Here is an 18,554-nt window from a genome sequence, read left to right on the forward strand (position 1 = left end):
CTACTTCGATTTCCTCTGGGTCTTCCTCCGGGTCTTCTTCTATCCAACCGCCGTTGCCTTGGTTTGGGTAGTAGGGATCTCCTGGTAAATGGAATCCGGCCATTTGTCTGTACTGGGATGGATGTATGAGAACTTTATAAGAAAAGAAAATTCTATTTGACGACTTACTATTTTTAACTATAATTTGTACAACTATTTTTAATAATACTCCTATAATATTTCAATTTGGCGAAACTAAATTAATTTGTATTTGGTAAGTTCTTGGCTTGTTGTCCACTATGACCATTCCTCGACGTACATTGGTCAAGTCCAGGATAAATATAGTTGATCAGGCTATATTTATTCTCGACCTGATTACATACCCCGAGGCTCAATCGTAGTGTCGTAACTTGCCTTAATACTTTTTAGTAAAACTTGTTATGATACGAGATTAATGCATGCTTTTAAAAATGTATATCTTTAAAAGAAAGTATTTTGTTCATGAAAATGTTTCATCAGAGGGTTTTTGGTCCCCTTTGTATTTATAGTTTGTATATCGTATGTGGTTCGATATACTTAGTTCACTATAAACAATGCTCTGATACCAATCTGTCACACCCTCAAACCAGAATGGCGGAAACATTCGGGGGTGGATGACTTCACGTAGTATCACAACCATTGAATATTGTAAAGAAAGTAACAGAACCATCACATATATATAATGAAAACGTATGTTGTTGCGTTATACATAATAGCAAAAGAATATTACAATGAGATGATAAATGTTCAATAATAAAACATCTTTAGTGTTTCCTTCTCCAAAAGCTGGTGGTTACCTGTATTACTGATTCCCTGAGAAATACAAGTGGTTTCGAAAAAGTGTCAACAATTAAGTTGGTGAGTTCATAAGTGTTTTGCATTGAAAAGTATGTCCTTTTTGATATTAAATCGATGAACGAGGTTTTCAGAAAATCCAATATTTTCTATAAATGATTTGAAAAGTTTCCCGTGTTGGAGTGCATTAGTGTTTTCCATGCTTGAATAATAGTGATAAAATTGGTGTTAACAATAAAATGGAAAACTGAAATGCATGTATGAATCTCGTAAATCTAACTTGTTTTTATACTTTTATGTGAGTTTTATAACCATGCTATTGACAATGATGGCCTGTAACAACGTTCTTCAGGCGTTGGAACTGTTATGACATTTGTCACCCCAGGCCTACCGGCCTAGCTGTAGCTAACAGCTTAGGTGTGAGATTGTCAATCCCGTATAGATCTATACACAAGTATCACGCTCCCCCTACAAGGGATTATGGTATATAATACAGGACTTAATAATGCATACTCGAACGTACGTGAAGTTGTCTCACATTACTAGGTATAAACAGATTTACGATGATAAAAGACTTTACTTCATTTGAAAGTATTTCATTTGTCAGGATGTATACGTAAAATGTATGAATAACTTGTTAGCTATGTTCGTTATAGCTTCTCAAAAGTATGTTTTCATTTAGTAAGAATAACTTGGTGACATAATAGCCTTCTAAGCATAAAGATGTTTATAAAAACGATACTTCGACTCCTAATGTACTTGTATTTCCCCCCTAAAACATGAAAAGAATTGAAAAGTAGGGGTGTGAACTCACTCGTTAAGTTTGAAGAGAGAGGCTAGGTTTGAGCAGAACTTCGATCGCGGATGGTTGCGTCGTCGGGCTCTTCGGGGGTCTCTGCAGCGTAAATCTTTCGTCGGGGGCTCGAGTGCGTAAACCAAGGTAAGAAAAGGGTCTCTGGAGCTGGGAGAATGGCTGAGAAATGGTGAAGGTGTGCCTAAACTCGAAGCTTATGCCTTCTATTTATACGGCTGGAAAACCCCGTACGCGGCGCGTACTTCCGGAGTACGCGGGGCGTAAAATGGCGTCATGGCTTACGACTCGGGTCTAGCTAGCGTAGCTTGGGCGGGTCGATGGGACTACTGGGTCTAGCCGAGCGTAGCTTGGGCGGGCCGATGAGACTCGACTCTGGGTCTAGTACGCGGGGCGTAATCCCTGCTTCCGACTTCTAAATTCCGTAACTTTCGCGTACGAGCTCCGTTTTTCGCGTTCTTTATATCCACGCGTAGGTGAGATTATGCTCTACAACTTTCATTTAGACTCCGTCGGCTAGTTTTGACTTTATTTTTAATGATATATTTTTAATAGGCCGGGCCTCCTAAAGTTCGTTAAAAATTCATAGGTTCTTTATTCGACGTCGGTTTTGGTTTGTCTTTTTATTGTTTTATTACCACTGAGGAGATCTTCAACTTCCGTTTAGGTGGCGATAGCTAAATAACACTCGATCTTCAATCTGAGTTTTTAACCCTCTACTACTGTTACGAAACTTTGAAAATTCGTAACTTCTTCATACGAGGTCCAATTTGGGCGATCTTTTTATGTACGCTCACCTTTCAACGAGATCTACGACTTTGGTTTAGATACTTAAGGCTAAAATGTATTTTATTGAGATTCTACTTTTTATGTCAAATAATGTTTTAACGTCGTGTCGTAAATATACGAGTGGTTATAATTTCTTCAATATAACCCGGTTTTGAGCGTTCTTTATGTTCTTGGAAACCTTGGCATGATATCTAATATTTGATGTATCCCAACTTAGATACTTGAACACTTTATTTTCGAGGTTAATTTCATTGCTTTTTAGCTTTCGAGTGTTTACAATGCTTTTTGGGAAAAATAGGGTTGTCACAGACTGAAACAAGGTATGGCGTCTTATTCCAACTCCAAAGGATGCTTCGGTTGTCGGTCTCAAATGGGTATTTAGAAACAAGATGGACAAAGAAGGGAATGTCATTCGTAACAAAGCAAGACTGGTGGTCAAAGGATATTGTCAGGAAGAAGGAATTGATTATGAGGAAACCTTCGCTCCCGTGGCAATATTGGAATATGTTCATATTTTTCTTGCGTACACTGCTCACAAGAACTTTGAACTCTATCAAATGGACGTCAAATGTGCTTTCCTCAACGGTGAACTTGAAGAAACTGTATATGTTAAGCAACCGCCAGGATTCGTGCACGAGAAGTATCCTGATCATTGTTATATCCTTGACAAAGCTGTCTATGGCCTCAAACAAGCTCCCAGAGCATGGTATGAAACTCTCACACGCTTCTTAAAAATGTCTAAATTCAAACAAGGTTCGGTTGACCCAACCTTCTTTTGTAAGCGAGAAGGTAACCACCTTATGATAGTCCAAATTTATGTTGATGACATAATCTTTGGCTCCACGAATCCTAGCTTAACATTTGAATTCAGAAAGTTGATGGAAACTAAATTTGAGATGAGCTCAATGGGTCCAATTAACTTTTTTCTTGGATTGAACATTAGACAATGACCCGCAGGCATCTTTATTAATCAGGAAGCATATACCAAGACGCTGTTAACCAAGTTTGGAATGATGGGAGATTATAAAGTGAAAGTACCTATAGCTTTTGGAACTAAACTCACACCATCATTGGAGAAACTAGAAGCTGATACAACACTCTGTCGACAGATGATTGGATCTCTGATGTATCTCACAGCCAGTAGACCTGACATCATGTTCTCTGTCTGTTATTGTGCACGATTTCAAGCCAACCCACGAGAACCTCATCTTCAAGCCGTGAAGAACATCTTTCGATATCTGAAGCGAACCTCATCTCTCGGCCTATGGTATCCAGCCAACTCCATATTCTTCGTTCAAGCATTTTCAGATGCTGATCTGGGTGGTTGTGAATTGGATCGTAAAAGCACCACCGGAGGATGTCAATTCCTAGATGGTAAATTAGTCAGTTGGCAGTCAAAGAAACAGACTTGTGTTTCGTTAGCCACTGCAGAAGCCGAATATATTGCTACAGCATCCTGTACATCTCAAGTCGTATGGATACAAAGTCAACTCCGGGATTATGGGTTAAACATGAAGAAAATCCCACTATATTTTGACTCTGAAAGCGCAATCAGGATTTGTCACAACTCAGTGCAACACTCCAAGACTAAGCATATAGCACTAAGATATCATTTCATCAAGGATCATGTCGAAGATGGTAACGTAAAAATTCACTTCGTCAGAACGACTGATCAACTAGCAGACATATTCACAAAGGCCTTACCCGAATCAAGCTTCAATAAGATTCTACAAGGCCTAGGAATGATGCAAGCCGATTCTGTACAGAAATTGCCATAGCTCTCATAAAGGTAACAAGCGAAATAGAGAGAATAGAAATGAACCGAACATTCGGTCTATTTCGGGTTCGGTCTATTTCTGGTAAATTTCGACCATGAACCAAGCGTTCAGTCTATTTCGGGTTCGGTCCTTCTAAACTCGTTTGTTTTTTTTAAGGCATTTCAACTGTTTTCTTGTGTACAACCTTTTCATTACTTCCTTTCTACTTATAAAATTCCAATAACATTTTTTTTCTTTTATCTTGTTTTCATAAAAATTCTTATAAAATCCAAAAATATTTTTCTTTTTGTCCAAATACTTCATTCTCTCAAAACTCAAAAAATATTTCTTTTTGCTAATGTTTTTTTTGTTTGTGCGTTTTTTTTGAAGTGTGATTCTCGATGGCAAAGCTAAGGTAGGTTAATGGGTTTATTAGTTAGGGTCCCTAGAAGCATGCTGTTGTACGTTGACCAAAGCCTCGACTGATTTTGAGCGAAGCCTTAATAACATGATTTATACCTGTCATGTTTTCCCAACACAGGCTATATTATTCACTCTAATCTTGAGCTACCTTACTCTGCTCATATTGAGTTTTGATTTTTCTGCTTGGTCCTTCTTTTCTTTTAAAGCATAGGTACATTCGCTTTTTATACCATCTCTATCATTTTTCTCCATTATAATTCATTTCATCAATATAACCCCTGAGACTTTTGTGACATCCCCATTTTCACGGTCAGAAAAGACCGATTTTGTTTATGCTTTGTTTAAAAATCAGAGTAATATTTTAAATAAAAGTGTTGCGGAATTTGTCCCAAAACAAAATATGATAAAGATTTATCAAAAGCATTTCCGTAGAAATGTATTTCATTTAAAAAGACTCGGGATGTCATGTTCGATACAGATCATAAGCATAAACAATACAACATAGGCCTTACTACATTATTCCGTATTTACAGGCCTAAAATCCATTAATCTCTCATCCCAAGACATCACATCTATGCTCATGCGCCACTACCTGTAATACAAGAAACTGAGTGAGTCAGGCTTGGGAGCCTGGTGAGCACATAGGGTTTTCAACCCACAATAAATAAGTTATTAGCTTTATCAAACCAAACAAACCCAATTACCCGTTCTCGTTATCCTCACTTTACGTCCCTAAAACATCTAACACAAGGGACCTAGTTTAAGGACTACCATCGAGATAGACACTACTACTAAGGGAATTCCTCAACAATAAATGTCCTTAAGGCAACCATGTGAGGGATGGAGTACATCTGGTGAGCACACAGTTCAAATAAACACACAGTTCAAATAAACACCTACAGGTTGCGAGCCTGCTAGTGTTCCACTGGACTATCTACAATAGTGCGTGGTCGTCATCTATACTCCGCTAGATGACTGGATCATCAATAACATCTATAACAAGGCCTCTCATTATTTTATTTTGTCACACAGCAACTATTACATCTACCCATGTTTTACCCAACACATTTTATAGATATAAAATACATATACCGTTTAAATCATTGAAAACATGTATAAAACGTTCATCCAGCATAGATAGCAAGTATTCAGATAATATGCACACATAGGACGTAATTTATACAAAATACTTCATATCTACGTGTAAGCTAAAAGTAACTATGCACTCAGTTGATTAGGTGGTGACTCGGTACTTGAACAACACTTTGTTATCTCTAAACAATTTTTCCTTGACTAAAACCTAGAATTAATACAACTAGAGTTTAGTTTTAACGTTAATCGCGACTAATTAATAGTCTAGCTATTATTACTATTATATAAACGTTAAATAACACTCAATATAACTCATAATAATAGCCCAAATAATTATTTTAAGGTCCTAATAATGTTACTATAATTAAATAAAAACTATATTAAATATAGTATAGGCGTAACTCACTTACAGCAGGTTTTTATTAAAAACCGGGCTTCGCTGTAGCAGCGTTTCCGAGCCGAAAGCTTTTCTTCTTGGAGCCGTCGGGCGCTCCAGGGCTATCTTCTCATGATAGGGAGGTTCCCTAGACTTGGGAGGGGTTTAGGGAGGTTAGAGAAAAGTTAGAGAGAGAAAGAAAGGTTTGAAGGTGTCAGGAAATTATCAAGAGTTCATCTCTTATTTATAGCAATTGTATAGTAAAGTAGTCTCCAAGCTTCGTCCATAACTTTTGCATACGAGCTCCGTTTTTGTCTGTGTTTTTACCGTTGAGTTCCTATTAATGAGATCTTCAACTCTCATTTAGACCACGTTGGCTAATTCTCATTCTATCTCGGATTTACAAAACTGTATCGAATTCGCCGCGCTCGAAAAGTACAGACTAACTTCGTCCATAACTTTCGCATACGAGCTCCGTTTTTGTTTGTATTTTTACCGTTTAGTTCCAATTAATAAGATCTTCAACTCTCATTTAGACCTTGTTGGCTAATTCTCATTCTATCTCGGATTTACAAAACTGTATCGAATTCGCCGCGTTCGAAAAGTAGGGACTAAGCTTTGTCCATAACTTTTGCATACGAGCTCTATTATTGATGTTTTTTATATCCACACATTGGTATTAACGAGTACTAAAACTTTCATTTAGATCCCGTCGGATAATTCTCACTCTATCTCAGATTTACAAAACTGTATCGAATTCGCAACGCTCGAAGAGTAGGGACTAAGCTTCGTCCATATCTTTTGCATACGAGCTCCGTTTTCGACTATCTTTTTATCGTTTAACTCCTATTAATGATATCTTCATTTATCGTTTAGATTATTATGGCTAAAAATCGACCGATCTAAAATTCAGATTTCGGGTTGTGCACTACTATGTTAAATCTTAGAAAAATCATAACTTCCTCATACGAAGTCAGATTTGGATGTTCTTTTTATGAAAATTATCAGTTTAACATATACTACGACTTTCGTTTAGATCGCTAATTCTAGATCTTGCTCTATCGTAAATTCACTATTTACGCCTCCCGGTATCGTGTCGATTCCGTCGTGAAACTTCGACGGGTCATAACTTCTTCGTTATAACTCGGATTTCGACGCTCTTTATATGTACGGAAACCTTGTAACATACACTAAAACTTGGTTGAGATTATTTATTCTTAATAATCTTTTGTCGAAAAGTCGTTTTCGACCCCTATTGCCTCTAAATTGACTAGCCCGGATCTACGGGCGTTATAATTATCTCCCCCTTAGGATGATTACGTCCCGGAATCATCAACGAAACAGGATTGTGTAATGACTCCATACGTTATCTCTTCATCCTAGGTAATAAATTTAACTTCTATGTTGCTTCGAACGAGTATCTAACTCTTAGACTCCTTGACTGCAGGCGGTGCTTGGTCTTGCACCGACTCGTTAGACTTTCAATCATGACCTTCGTGTCACAAACTCATTCTTTATCAGAGACTCCTTCTTCTTCTTAACAAACTTAGGATAAGTTAATTTGATTACTACAATTTACCGATGTGTCATATTCTAATGACCTATCATCGTATGTAGCAATGCTTAGACTCAGGTCTCTTAGAGTCAAATTCCGGAATAGAATATGCCTTCCTTCATCATCTAATGTGATATAATCACATTTTAACATGTAGCATTTCTAGCCACCAACTTCTTTAACAATGAGCGTGATACTTCTATTGATCGCTTTGATTTCAATCGTTTGGTTTAAGTCGGACGCTACATCAAACTTGGTTCTCTGAACCACGTAACGTACTCATCGTAGTCAGACTCAATGTGATATGACCACTAGGGTCGGGATAACAACAATCTTCTTAGTCATTACCGAAACAATGGTAATGAAAAACTTGAATAAAACAAAATCAATTACTAGTTTCTTGGTAACCTTGTGACTTTCCCTGATCCAAGTGTAAGTCATGTGCTTCCGGTAGTATAGGCCTCTACTACCTTTCACACCTACTCATACTCGTCCCAATTATTGTCCCGTAGTTTTCCAAGTCACCATAAAAGAAAATCACATAGAAACTTAACACATAAAATATCAAAACGAAGGTTTTATATTATTCCTTGAAACGATTACATGGGTGTTCAAGTTCACCCTAGATTATGCCTCTAATAGGCTACACCATATGATACTATCTACATGGCCACTTCATAACTTGATCTCCATGTATCCATCCTCACTCCTGATTCTTTGCATCGTCAGCTGCTTCGTCTAGGATCATATGGAATGCTCTTGCCTTTGGTTTTGGCGGAATGTTTGGTCTTGCCGCCTCTATCTTTTTCGGACAATGCTTAGCAACGTGCCCTTCTTCATGGCATTCATAACACACCCTTTTTCTCGCGGTGCACTTGTTGGCGTAATGTCCGGTCTTCCCAGACTTGTAGCAAGTCACTTCTTCGCTACATTTCCCAAAGTGATTCTTCTTGCACTTCTCGCACCATTTCACTTTGTTTCCTCCTCCGCTAAACTCCTTTGAACCAGAATTGATCTTCTTATTGGGCCTCGTAGACCCCTCAAACTTCCTCTTTTCGCTAACCTTAATCTTGTTGGCAACTCTTCCCTTAACCATATCTTCCACAGACTTGGCAGCCCAGATAGCTGCCTCCAGAGTAGGTGCCTGACGCACTAGCATCGCGTACTCCCATGGAAGTCCCTTTACATACTTGTCGATTTTTGTCAGCTCATCCAGAACAAGGCACAGGGAGAACTCCATCTTCTCTGTGAAGTTGTTGGTGTATTCATCAATTGACATGCTTCCTTTCTTCAAGGTTAGGAACTGGTTCTCTAGCTCGAGTAAGTTTTGAGTTGAGCAGTACTTTCGTTTAAATTGCACCAGAAACTCTGCCCATGCCAGTTGCAAGGGCTCATTGGGGCTCAAAGTATTCCCTAGGGTATTCCACCAGCGAACAGCGCCTCCTCTGAATTGACGTACTGCAAACGTGGTTTGTAGCTTGCCTTTGCAACCACATATCATGAAGGCCAATTCCATCTCTGAGATCCAATCCATGACCCCGATTGGATTTTCCTTCCTGGTGAAAGTCGATGGCTTGCAAGTTAGAAAATCTTTGTACTTGCATCCATTCCTCTCGACTCCTTCATCATGATTGTTCCTCCTAATCACCGGGGGATCAGCTTGACCAACGGTCCTGCTGTCATTCCCTTCCTTAGACTGCCCGTCATTCAGCTCGGGCTGTTCAATAGGCATCGTAATAGCCTCTCGAGCTTGTTGAAGTAAATGCCTTGTTTCCTCCATTTGATGATCCAATATCATCTGGATCAATGCTTACACTCCGGCCATCGTGATTGGCTCGGGTGCAACTTCTATTACGACTTGTATTTGCTGTATCACTGGGGGCTGATCTCGGTTCCCATTTCCATTCACATTTTCGCTACGGGTCCTTGCCATCTTGATCTATACACCGAATAAGGTGAATCTAGATCTTTATTTAGTATTGACATTTAAATCATCCTTATCACTCCGAAACGTTTATATGCTCGTTCTAATATTGTAGTTAAAAGCTTAGAATCCTAAACACATAAGGTTTCCAGATCCGGTCGGCAACAGACCATAGATCCAAACAAATAATAACATGTCAGGCATAAAGAATTTAGCACATAAAAGCATTTTAGGCATAATTCCTAAAATAAGCTAGTGCTCACACCTCACAATCATCGCTTAGCATTCTAAGTTTAAGTCTAGAAATCCTACAAGTTCCTAGTTCGCTTAAACTAATGCTCTGATACCAATTGTGACATCCCCATTTGCACGGTCAGAAAAGACTGATTTTGTTTATGCTTTGTTTAAGAATCAGAGTAATATTTTAAATAATAGTGTTGCGGAATTTGTCCCAAAGCAAAATATGATAAAGATTTATAAAAAGCATTTTCGTAGAAATGTATTTCATTTAAAAAGACTCGGGATGTCATGTTCGATACAGATCATAAGCATAAACAATACAGCATAGGCGTTACTACATTATTCCGTATTTACAGACCTAAAATCCATTAATATCTCATCCCAAGACATCACATCTATGCTCATGCACCACTACCTGTAATACAAGAAACTGAGTATGTCAGGCTTGGGAGCCTGGTGAGCACATAGGATTTTCAACCCACAATAAATAAGTTATTAGCTTTATCAAACCAAACAAACCCGATTACCTGTTCCCGTTATCCTCACTTTACGTCCCTAAAACATCTAACACAAGGGACCTAGTCTAAGCACTACCATCGGGATGGACACAACTGCTAAGGGGATTCCTCAGAAATAAATAGCCTTAAGGCAACCATGTGGGGGATGGAGTACATCTGGTGAGCACACAGTTCAAATAAACACCTACAAGTTGCAAGCCTGCTAGTGTTCCACTAGACTGTCTAGAATAGTCCGTGGTCGTCATCTATACTCTGCTAGATGACTGGATCATCAATAACATCTATAACGAGGCCTCTCATTATTTTATTTTGTCACACAACAACTATTACATCTACCCATGTTTTACCCAACACATTTTGTAGATATAAAATATATATACAGTTTAAATCATTGAAAACATGTATAAAACGTTCATCCATCATAGATAGCAAGTATTCAGATAATATGAACACATGGCACGTAATTTATATAAAATACTTCATATCTATGTGTAAGCTGAAAGTAACTATGCACTCACTTGATTAGGTGGTGACTCGGTACTTGAACAGCACTTCGTTATCTCAAAACAATTTTTCCTTGACCAAAACCTAGTATTAATACCACTAGAGTTTAGTTTTAACGTTAATCGCGACTAATTAATAGTCTAGCTATTATTACTATTATATAAGCGTTCAATAACACTCAATATAACTCATAATAATAGTCCAAATAATTATTTTAAGGTCCTAATAATGTTACTATAATTAAATAAAAGCTATATTAAATATAGTATAGGCGTAACTCACTTACAGCAGGTTTTTATTAAAAACCAGGCTTCGCTGTAGCAGCGTTTCCGAGCCGAAAGCTTTTCTTCTTGGAGCCGTCGGGCGCTCTAGGGCTTTCTTCTCATGATAGGGAGGTTCCCTAGACTTGGGAGGGGTTTATGGAGGTTAGAGAGAAGTTAGAGAGAGAGAGAGAGAGAGAGAGAGATGTTTGAAGGTGTGAGGAAATTTTGAAGAGTTCATCTCTTATTTATAGGAATTGTATAGTAAAGTAGTCTCCAAGCTTCATCCGTAACTTTTGCATACGAGGTCCGTTTTTGTCTGTCCTTTTACCGTTGAGTTCCTATTAATGAGATCTTTAACTCTCATTTAGACCTCGTTGGCTAATTCTCATTCTATCTCGGATTTACAAAACTATATTGAATTCGCCGTGCTCGAAAAGTATGGACTAAGATTCGTCCATAACTTTCGCATACGAGCTCTATTATCGACGTTCTTTATATCCACACGTTGGTATTTACGAGTAATACAACTTTCATTTAGATCCCGTCGGCTAATTCTCACTCTATCTCAGATTTACAAAACTGTATTGAATTCGCAACGCTCGAAGAGTAAGGACTAAGCTTCGTCCATATCTTTCGCATACGAGCTCCGTTTTCGACTGTATTTTTATCGTTTAACTCCTATTAATGATATCTTGATTTATCATTTAGATTATTTTGGCTAGAAATCGACCGATCTAAAATTCAGATTTCGGGTTGTGCACTGCTATGCTAAATCTTGGATGTTCTTTTTATGCACACTATTGGTTTAACATATACTATGACTTTCGTTTAGATCGCTAATGCTAAATCTCGCTTTATCATAAATTCACTATTTACGCCTCCCGGTATCGTGTCGGTTCTGTCTCGAAACTTCGACGGGTCATAACTTCTTCGTTATAACTTGGATTTCGACGTTCTTTATATGTACGGAAACCTTGTAACATATACTAACACTTGGTTGAGATTATTTATTCTTAATAATCTTTTGTCGAAAAGTCGTTTTCGAACCCTATTGCCTCTAAATTGACTAGCCCCGATCTACGAGCGTTACAACTTTCAGTTTTAACCACTGAGGTTTATGGTGATACCATGTCTGTGTTCATGATCTTAGTTTAATGCCACTATGTACTAAGTGAAACCCAAAGTTCAACACCACTAATGAACTCACGGTGAATTAAACAATTCAAGCTCTTACTTGTTACCTAATGAAATCTCTTTTTCTTTTGCGTGATCTTTATGAGCTTGCCTCTCACCAAGGCTTCTCTAACCCTAAAAGATCCAATTTTTTTTTTTTTTTGAGATTTTCATTCTTCTCTGGTCACTATAAAGTTTATCATACCTACTTGTTCAACAGATCACAATGATCTCACAAGTACTTCATTCAGTTTCGGTCTTATGTTAACTATCAAACTTATGAATTGAAGTGAAAGCCACCCTCTTTTACCTTTAAAAGGAAGCCTTTCAAAACTTCTCAAAACGTTATTGATCGTTATTCAATGGGAAACCAAGCAAGCACTTTAATGTCTCTCTTGACTTTGAAGGAAGCGATTTTTGCCCATAATCTATTGTTTTATGTCAGATTACGACATCAAATATAATCCCTAAAATCTCATTTTATTTCTTTATCTTTTACACCTTATGCACAAAAATTTTTAATTTTCCAAATTCTAGTTCTGATTCAGATTGATCATTAAAGCGCTAAAGGCATAGAGGTTCAAGCGTCATAAGGAGAAACAATTGGAATAAAGTGGACGCAGACTCAGCAGCTAGCCAAACGGTTTGGCGATTCGAAAAAGTGAGTTTTATGAAAGGGCGTGTAAAAGGGAAACGTCTTTTCTCTCTCATGCGTCATCCTCAGCATGCTAACTGCCCACCCATCAACTCAGGCGCTATTTCTGAGATAATCCATGATTTCAGCCGGATTTTTCTCTCTCCTCATTGTACATATAAAAGGAATTGGAACGGTACACTCTAATCCTTTATCACTTCCAAAAATCTCTCAAAGCAACCCGGTGATTTTCTACGACTGTCATCATCTTCTCTAAGCCACTACAATGGCAGAAGCCTCATCCGTTCACGATACCTCAGTTCGTTAACCCTTACTCACTATCAAAGCCCAATAGAACCTGATCATTGATCTCACTCCATTCGTATATGAGCCCTATATGTTGTATGTGGTTGAGTGTCTCAAATACTCACCACTCGTCGACGGACTGACAAAAGTTGAAGTAGTTCCCATGTCGTGCTTGTCTCTTGTCTACTCTATTGGATTCTACGACAAGGCTAATGAAAGGATTCACTTTGAACTTCACGATGAGAAGATTTGTATCTCCAAGAGTCGATTATGTGCCCTAATTGGTATTTCTCAAGATCCATCTCTGTAAACCATGATTCCATTAACACTGGTCAACTGTTCACAATGTTCTATCAGATGGGGTATACCGAAACCCTAACCACTGTCACCAAGTTCAAGAAGTCCTGCCTTCCTCCTTAATGGAATGGCCTTTTCACGCTATTGTTCAAGGGATTGTCTGAGAGGAGCGCTGGTTCTGACGGTGCAAGCAAGTCATTCATGACGGTGCTGTATGGGTTGTACAATGGGCTTAACCTCGATTAAGGGTCCATTATTTTGCAGCAGTTGGTTCAAAGCCTGGTTTCTTCATCCAGGCATTCTAAGATATCATGTGGGCTTTTCAGGTATCTCATCACCAAATGGGCAATGGATCGTCATCGTGTCCCAATAATGGCAGATTCCTTGCTCTCCTCTATTGCCACTTTTCACACGATGAAAATAATCGTCACTGATCCAACAAAGTTTTCATTCATCGGACTGATTCTTGAAGCTATGCTTGGTCGTATTTCAGCGTCGAGTACTGTTCTTCAACAGTACAGGAAGCGTCCATCTGTTGGTCCATGAGAGCTTACGCCGACAATGCTTCGTTCCATTGAAGAGGCTGACAAGCCAGCCAAGAGGGGTAAGAAGCCTAACACACAGAAGGAGGGACCAGTCACAAAACCAACCAAGGGGCAGAACCCCAAGAAGCAAAAAACCGATAAAGCTGCTACTTCCCAACCTCAACCTAAAAAGCAGAAGTAGCCCGCTAGGAGACTTATTCTTCAATCCTCCAGTGATTTGGATTCAGAATATGTTCTTCCTACGTAGAAGAACGCACTTCCTTCAGCATCTGAGAGCGAAAGCTCTGATGAAGAGGCTTCGGGCCGAGGGGACACTCTGCCTCGCTCCCCTACTCCAGAAATTATGGTTCGTTCTTTTCCTCCTTCACCTCCACCTGTTACCATTCCAGTTTCTATCCCTCCTATCTCTCTAATAACCACCTCTCAACCCTTCACCATAATTCCTATTCCCACTCCCATTTTCACAGATACTACCACTACCACCACTAAAGCAGATTTTACTATTCCCAATCCACCTATAACCGAACCTACTTTCACAACCGAACCTCCTCCTTCTTCAAAACCCTTGTCTCCTACACAATCTACTGAAAACAACCCCTATTTTGGGCGGTGAGGACTTGGAATTTGATTCCACATATTTCAGTCCTTATCGTGTACAGAGCGAGGATGATGACGATGAGCCTATCACAAAACGTCATCTCAAGGCAGTAAACGACAAGCTTGATCAACTGCTTTCCTCCTCTTCCTCTGGAGCTTATTCAGACGCTGCATTAAAGGCCTTGTTCTCTTCGGTCGTTGCCGAACATAGTGCCACTTTATTTGCTGCAGCCAAGGCTATTGAAGCCTTTACTTCCTAATATCAACAGGCTTCTCTGGTTGTTGATGCCTCTACTAAGGAGTGCAAGGATGCGACCGCAAAAGTCGATAAACTAGTTTCACAAGCTCACTTGTTTCTAGATTCCTTGCAGGCTGCTGCTGCCAAGAATGCTAAAACTGTCAACACTTCAGTAGAGAATCTTCAAAAGACTCTTCAATCTGAGTGCTCAAACATTGCAGTGGAACGCCATGCTATTGAAGAATCCAATGAAACGTTCCATGCTAATGTCAACGAACGCTTAACTCAACTGGAAGCGGACTTAGCTATGGAAAATCGGATTATGGATGAGCTCGACAGACGTATAGCCTAGCTTAAACTGCAAACACACAAGCTGCATACTGCTAACGATGAGATTAATAACCTCAAGTCGGAAAGGGAGGTTATCCGGAGTTCTGCTATAGATGTTCACTCCATCCTTCTTCATCTTATTGAGGCTCATGATCCACTTATCACTATCACAGTCAGAAGGCATTTGGCAGACAGACTCAGACCAGCACTGGACGTTCTCAGCCGTATCGAGGGTGTTCCGGTGACTAGGGTCCAACCGAAACAAGGGGGAGAGAATGAGTCAAAGCAACCTCCTCCTTCTAGCTCAAAACCAGTTGCTGAACCGAAGGGTAATGAAGCTTCGGTCAGTAACAAAGATAAAAAGAAGAAGAAGATTGGTGAAGACGACACAAACAATGAAGATGATGTCTATGCCGAGATTCCCAAGAAGCCTGTCCCGAAGGATAACACTTCTGAAAAAGAAAAGGAAGAAATTACCAAGAAGCAGCGGGCTGAGCTAGATCAGAAGCGAAAGGAGGCAGAGCTCCTAGAGAAGAAAAAGTATGTGTTTCCTGTATGGACAAAAGACTCGCTTCAGAGGTGTGCAAACGACGAGCCAACTTTTCTCTGGCTCGAGCCAATAATGTCCTTTGGCCTTGACAACTCCAAGGATGCACAGTTCGACATGCCAATCACTCGAAAGGCATTCATCTTCCACTGCTTCCACTCAACTATTGCCATTCCATCCCCGGACCCGAAGGTAGATAGGGATCTTTTGGAGTTTTACTTGGAGCTTGCTCAACCCCAATACCTGACCTGGAGCTCAAAGAAGATAACTACAGTCAAGGTGATGAATCCCTATTCAGCAGGGAAATTTATTAATGTCAAATTTAGGGTGACTCGAGGAACCGAAGGCTCAGTCTGCCATTTTACCCTTACTGATATACTCCTCAACAACATTCTTCTGTCGAATCCTCAGGAGTATCAGCCTATAATCAATCTTGTCAAGCGTATGCTTGTTTGCTACATTCACGAGGTGGCGAAGATGGACCAGGAGATTGCCTCTGCCATACACAAGCAACCAACGATCAAGACCATGGGCAGAGCTAGCAATGTCAATACCATGATCAAGGGGAAGATAGATTCAAAGTACCACACAGTTATGTTCCTCAGGGGCGAAGTTCAAAAATGTCTGTTCGCTCTTGTTGACAAACACCTCTTCTCGACGACGTGTCTTGAGCATATCTTGGAGATCATTCAGAGGTGCGACCAGAACAGTGCTGCTAATAAGAAACTATTCACTGACATGCTGAGGTGGTACATTCAGTTCAGACAGACTCTTCTTGCCATTATTCCTCGTCTATTTAAAGTTATAAAGATGGTGAGGCCTGCTCAGAAGAAATAATCTCTCGCCTCATTTAACGCCAAGGGGGAGATTGTTGAGTCTATTGGATTGTGTCATGGGCTTGGTCCTTAGCCTAGTTTGAATGCCGGTATTGGGCCTGTCCAGCCATGCATAATTTTGTATTAGGGTTTAGTATATAAGCTGCATTCATGAAGACTTAGATGAGAAGGGCTTTTATTTTTTACTTGATTTTTCTGTAAACCCTAGCTCGCCTCTACAGCAGAAGTTGTTCATCGAGATCTGCTCAGGCGTGACTTAGTTTTGAATCATAAGCATAAGTTTGATTTTGTTCTGTGTTCATTCTCGTATTGATCTTAAACTATTTGATTACATTGTCGCACTTGTGAAAGATCTAATCGATCTGATTACTTTGTCACACTTGTGAAAGATCTAATCGATCTAAGAGTTTTGAACTCATCAGGAAACATATCGGGTCAAGTTCCTGGGCGATGGTAACAGTACAATCTCTGCTAAAATGGCCAATCCGGCCGCACTTGAAACATCCAGCATCGCCACCACTTCTACGTCTGCACGCACCCTTGCGCGTCCTACCACACTTCCCACATCGACTGTGGCTCTGATAGTCCCTCGTTCTCAAATCCGAACCCTTGGGCCTCTTTCCCGAACCTGTGGCTACCTGAGTCTCATCCGTTTTCCTCTTCCCTTCCGACTCCCTACCCGTCTCTCGCTCCTGCGTTACCTTGTTGACCCCATCTATCGTCTGAACAACAACTGTCTGATCCTGGAGCTTCGCAGTTAACCTATCAGTGATCCTCTCGACCATGTCGGGCAGATCCTCCCAAATGGCTCACGAGACCTCCTCAACTATCCAATCATGCAGAGGTCTCTCTTGGAGACAGGGTGCCCCACTCACTCCTATCCCCTGATGGCAAAAACTAGAAATGAGATCTCCCTCCCTGATGGATCCCTGATCTCCATAAGCATCGGGCTCTAGACGAGCCCCAATCTGTCCTGAAACTATCCTAGCCCTAAAGGCCTGAAGATGACTGTCCATAAGCTCCACAATGGCCTCTCTAACCGAGCCGAAAATCACTGGTGTCTGATCAATGATGCTGCGCATAATCTCTGCGGAAATGAAATCCCTCATCTGATCATCAAGCTGCCTGGCTCCAGAGTCCGAGCCAGACCCCTCCCCGGTTCCTGAACCGCTAACTGGTAACTCGCGCAATGTCACCATGCTGAAAATATAACACTTCCTGATCAATGTACACACCGCTGCTGAGGGACCTCTCACACACTCTATAAGTTCCCTGGTCTTATCACGGCCCCTCTTGACTCGAGTATGGATCCTCTACTTTTAGTAGTACGGGCCCATACTACCTTCCACATCTATCCGTACATTCCTCAAGAGTTACCTCAACTCCACCAAGTCACTCTCCTGCTACTGATCTCTGCTACTACCTTCCTAGGCTTGCCCTAGGGAACCTCTGACTCCACCCAAACCAGTCCTCAGCTGCTGAAGGCCTCCTTGTAATGCCAACTAGCCACCACCTGAATACCATCAAATGCAATGAGGCTCAGATAATCCTTCGAGTAAAAGACTCGTCCCTACAACAGTTAGACTCAGACGAGAGCTATGCAGTAAGGCCAAATCCAACACTCTGAGATTATTCAATCCTGATCACATGTGATCTGACGTATTCACCTAATGGATAACTCCCATCACTCAGAGTCCCACAAAGCACAAAGCAAGCAACATTCGGATAAAGGAAACATACCCATGCAAAACTATTCTCATAACAAAAAAGCGTACTAGCATATAATGCTAAGCTCATACTATCAGGCATAACCTACACAGGATATCCTACCACTGTCTACTCAATACTAGCATGCAATTCTTATCAAGCTAAAACACATAAAGCAGGCACATAAGGCATCCTCCTAGATCCTTAGTCCTATACTAGCATGTAGTTCTACTGAAACTGAAACTGAACTAATCTGTATGGGTAATTTGGGAGTACTTA

Source organism: Lactuca serriola, chromosome 4 (genome assembly GCF_051521515.1).
Source record: "Lactuca serriola cultivar US96UC23 chromosome 4, Lser_US96UC23_V15, whole genome shotgun sequence".
Classification (NCBI taxonomy): Eukaryota; Viridiplantae; Streptophyta; class Magnoliopsida; order Asterales; family Asteraceae; genus Lactuca; species Lactuca serriola.